The following is a 4,859-nucleotide window of genomic DNA, read 5'->3' on the forward strand; positions in this document are numbered from 1 at the left end:
CTAATGTCCAAAATAGCGAAATAGGTACTTACATTTTTACATATTTAGTAAATATAGCAGTCCTATACACACCATGCACTTGCAAGTTTATATTTAGTAAAGATAGCAGTCCTACTACACCATGTACTTGCACGTTTATATTTAGTAAAGATAGCAGAGAGAGAAAGAGAGAGCCAGTTAGCTAATTAAATTCAATTGCACAGGTGGTCTGTGGTGGCCTTGATAAGCAAACCTAATGTCCAAAATAGCGAAATAGGTACTTACATTTTTACATATTTAGTAAAGATAGCAGTCCTATACACACCATGCACTTGCAAGTTTATATTTAGTAAAGATAGCAGTCCTACTACACCATGTACTTGCACGTTTATATTTAGTAAAGATAGCAGTCCTACTACACCATGTACTTGCACGTTTATATTTAGTAAAGATAGCAGAGAGAGCAGAGAGAGAAAGAGAGAGCCAGTTAGCTAATTAAATTCAATTGCACAGGTGGTCTGTGGTGGCCTTGATAAGCAAACCTAATGTCCAAAATAGCGAAATAGGTACTTACATTTTTACATATTTAGTAAAGATAGCAGTCCTATACACACCATGCACTTACAAGTTTATATTTAGTAAAGATAGCAGTCCTACTACACCATGTACTTGCACGTTTATATTTAGTAAAGATAGCAGAGAGAGCAGAGAGAGAAAGAGAGAGCCAGTTAGCTAATTAAATTCAATTGCACAGGTGGTCTGTGGTGGCCTTGATAAGCAAACCTAATGTCCAAAATAGCGAAATAGGTACTTACATTTTTACATATTTAGTAAAGATAGCAGTCCTATACACACCATGCACTTGCAAGTTTATATTTAGTAAAGATAGCAGTCCTACTACACCATGTACTTGCACGTTTATATTTAGTAAAGATAGCAGAGAGAGCAGAGAGAGAAAGAGAGAGCCAGTTAGCTAATTAAATTCAATTGCACAGGTGGTCTGTGGTGGCCTTGATAAGCAAACCTAATGTCCAAAATAGCGAAATAGGTACTTACATTTTTACATATTTAGTAAAGATAGCAGTCCTATACACACCATGCACTTGCAAGTTTATATTTAGTAAAGATAGCAGTCCTATACACACCATGCACTTGCAAGTTTATATTTAGTAAAGATAGCAGTCCTACTACACCATGTACTTGCACGTTTATATTTAGTAAAGATAGCAGAGAGAGCAGAGAGAGAGAGAGAGCCAGTTAGCTAATTAAATTCAATTGCACAGGTGGTCTGTGGTGGCCTTGATAAGCAAACCTAATGTCCAAAATAGCGAAATAGGTACTTACATTTTTACTGAAAGACATCTTGTTCTGCCCGCGCAGTGCGCGCACACCACACTGTGAAAGAGTTCGTCTTCTTCTTCTTGTTGTGATGTGAGAAAGAGTTCGAAAAAAATGGACTCTTTATACTCTCACGTGCTCTAGTCCACACGCATGCGCATACACATTGCGCCCCGCCCCGCCCTCCCGCCCCCCCCCCCGCCCTCCGGCCCCCCCCCCCCCCCCCCCCCCATTCGCAACTACTTGTCCAGACCACTTATACTTCTCCAGACCATTTATACCCGTCCAGACTGGCTCTGCGGCGCTGCAGATACCCCCTACTCGCTGAGGTAGTAGTTGAAGAGTTTATCGCCGGTCACTAGAGGGCAGCGTCTCACTACTATCGCCGAGCAGCCATTTTAGTTCTAACGTTACTCTTTCACTCCGCCTCCAGTCAAGACGTTCGTTCAACTCATTCACGTGACATTTTGTTCGGGTTTTGATTGATTGATTGAAAAGTTTATTAACAGATTGCAGAATGGGTACAGTACAGTACAGCTCAATACATACAATAGACCTTTCCCCGCTGTCAATCACACAGAGAATAATAACCAATAAGATTGCCCGATTTCTTAAGGCCGCGCCCCTTGAAATAGAGCCGCCATGATGTCTCACAGATAGCCAGCCAGTCCTGCATTGTTGTTGTCGAGAAAATGGTTCTTAGATGTGCTTGGGGAACGTGCAATAATGACCAGAGATATCCAGAAAGACTAAAGGGAGCGCGTTTTATAAATTTTCCAAAGCCTAAAACACAGTTGGAAAAATGTTTAAAGTGGATTAAGGCTTGTGGACGGCCCCATACGCAGCTGAATGTGGACAAGATCAACAAGAACAAGGCTGTATGCTCAACGGTAAGCCCGAAAAATATGCTTCAGTAATATATGCTTCAACATTTGAGTTAAACAGAAGTCATCACTTGTTATCTTATATATACTGTATATAGATAGATAGATAGATAGATAGATGGCTAGCCGATCGTTAGGTAGCCAGCTATTCATAGCTAATGCTAACGCATGGTTTAACCTAACGTCGCCAAAAAGAGTCTCCGAAAACATTCCGATCAGTTCATGAGCTGAAGGAAAACTACATATAGCTACAGCTACTTAGTCAACACCCTTGAAAATTATGAATTGGAAGTTGTCCAGTTGATTCTAACAACCGAACTAACGTTAGCTAAATGTTAGTGTACTGTAAATGTCCAAACCCCCCCTCCTAATGTACAGTTTCCTCCCCCTCGTATGTATATATTTCCTGTTAGGATATCTTTTTAACAGTACTGTATATTTGCATATCTTGGATGTCACAAATGTAACAGTACTGTATCTGTATGTCATAAATGTCATGCTATATATCTGTTGTGTATGTCATAACACATAAATGTCATTATGAATTGAAAATGGGGGACCCTGATGTAAACAAGACTAAAGTCTTTCTCTGGTCTGCATCCCCTTAACTATTGTGTGTATTGAGCTGTACTGTATTGTACCCATTCTGCAATCTGTTAATACAGTTTTCAATCAGCTAGCATGAGTAACCTGAATGCCTTACAATATCTGTGATCCACTTTCTCTTCTCTGTCATGCCTATCTCACCTTATAGCATTTTGTTGGCGGGGATGGACCTACTGTGCAATATCCAGACCCTATAAAAGCTGATGGGACCACATGTAAGTCGGTGCGTCCGTTGCCAAAGAAAAGACGCCTGCTTGATCCTGACAACCCCCATCTAAAAAAGAACTACTGCAGGAAAATACTAACTTGTAAGTCCTGAAGACTGGGTATTGTCAAAGTCCTTATAGGCGGTATTGTCTGAATATTGTGATGTGTTAGTGAAGATGTGAATCACTAACTAAAAACACCATTTGCATGTGTGAATCAGATGTCATTTAATAATTTGTTATAAATGCTCATATCTAGTATTAATTTGTGAACCAAAGATACTGCAAGTTCTTGTTACAATCAAACAATACATAAATAATACTGAGACCAAATGTTATGATTAATGAACAACATGGATTTATTAATTAAAGTGCATTTATTTGATTATGATTTTGATACTTCACAGGAACATCAATCCCTCTCTGGATGTCATCAACCACCAATCGGAGCTCAGTTATACAGCTACACAGACGTGCACAGCTACTCAGACTGAAGGAGAATGTAAGGGTCTACCTTTCTTTTAGGAACTGAGAAGCATGATCTTTAAAAAATGCAGTAAGTCTGTGCAGTAATCTTTCCATAAATGGTATGTCTGGGAATATTCTTTCCACAAAGATATCTTTCTGCGTAAAAACTATGAATTCACAGAATTGGCAGCCTGTCACCATAAGTTGTCCTTGTATTTGCACATAATAGTCGTGCGTCTTCTTCAATGAAATACTGCCCCCCTCATCTTTGTGTAAACAGAAATCTGGGAAGTTGTCGCAAGCCTCCAATATCAAACAGTTTCTTGCCTTATAAGGACATTTCACTTCGACTATCCCACTCTCGCCATTGTCGCACAACTTCCCGTCAGGTGTGGCTCCTAAAAAATCGAACTCTGAATTGACAACAAGACCACACTCGTGAAAATGTCTGGCGGGATAAACCTCCAGATATTTGGCCTTCGCCTTTGCCTCATTCCTTTTCCCATACTCCAAAGCCGGGGCACAAATGGATGTCAACCGGAAAACACTCTCCAGAGATTTTCTGTTTACCGCTTTCGCAAAGTTTGAAGCAGTCAGTCGTGACCTCCGCTCTTCAAACCAGTCATTTGAGAGAGCCTGGGCCCGAGTGCGTTCTTCCAGTGCTACCAGGTTTGTGTCTGCAGTATTCAGATCTTTGTAGATCGCTGGAAGCTTCACTGGAGATGGCTGGTGCACAGATACATTTCCACACCTCTGGTGTGGAACCGGGTCTGTTTTCTTCTTGAGATTTCTTGTCTGTAGAATAAAAGCAAAATGTTATTATTGTGATGTCATGTATATGTGGAAACTCCCTAACAATAATTGTAATATTTCTGTTTCCAGGGGTTTGCCCTTTAGAAGTATTGGGCACTGCTGTGGAAGGTGCAAGATTGAAGTCAGAGCTGGAGAAGAAGGAGAGGACGATAACCTGGTTGAGAGGGCAGCTTCTTGAAAAGGAACAGATAATACAGTCTCTCGAACAGGATGCTCAGAAAAAGACATTCTGTACTGTACAAAGTGTTGTCCAAAAAGAAACAAAGATCAAAGGGCTTTTAAAGTACTACACTGGGATCACATATGTTAGATTCATGTTATTGTTAGATTTTCTTGTGCCTGCTGGCTGTGATGCACCTTATGCAAAGGGCCGTAAAGACATGAGGTCACTAGGAAAATCCAATGGCCTATTCTTGACATTGTGTAGGTTAAGACACAACTTTGGACTTCAAGATTTGTCTCAAAGATTTGGAGTATCCATGCAGTCTGCAGGACTTGTTTTTAATACATGCATAGAACTTATGTATTTTAAATTTGGACAAATTAGCATATGGCCTCATAGAGA

General features: G+C 40.2%; 1 long non-coding RNA gene across 1 annotated transcript; it reads left to right on the forward strand.

Moving 5' to 3' along the window:
- Positions 1 to 2,977: 2,977 nt before the first annotated feature.
- LOC311222720 lies at positions 2,978 to 4,560 on the forward strand. Its single transcript, XR_014619377.1, has 3 exons — positions 2,978 to 3,115; positions 3,421 to 3,515; positions 4,364 to 4,560. It is a non-coding gene; the product is annotated as an uncharacterized lncRNA (long non-coding RNA).
- The last annotated feature ends 299 nt before the right edge of the window (positions 4,561 to 4,859 follow it).

Source organism: Notolepis coatsorum, assembly GCF_963971535.1.
Source record: "Notolepis coatsorum genome assembly, chromosome: 2".
Lineage (NCBI taxonomy): Eukaryota > Metazoa > Chordata > Actinopteri > Aulopiformes > Paralepididae > Notolepis > Notolepis coatsorum.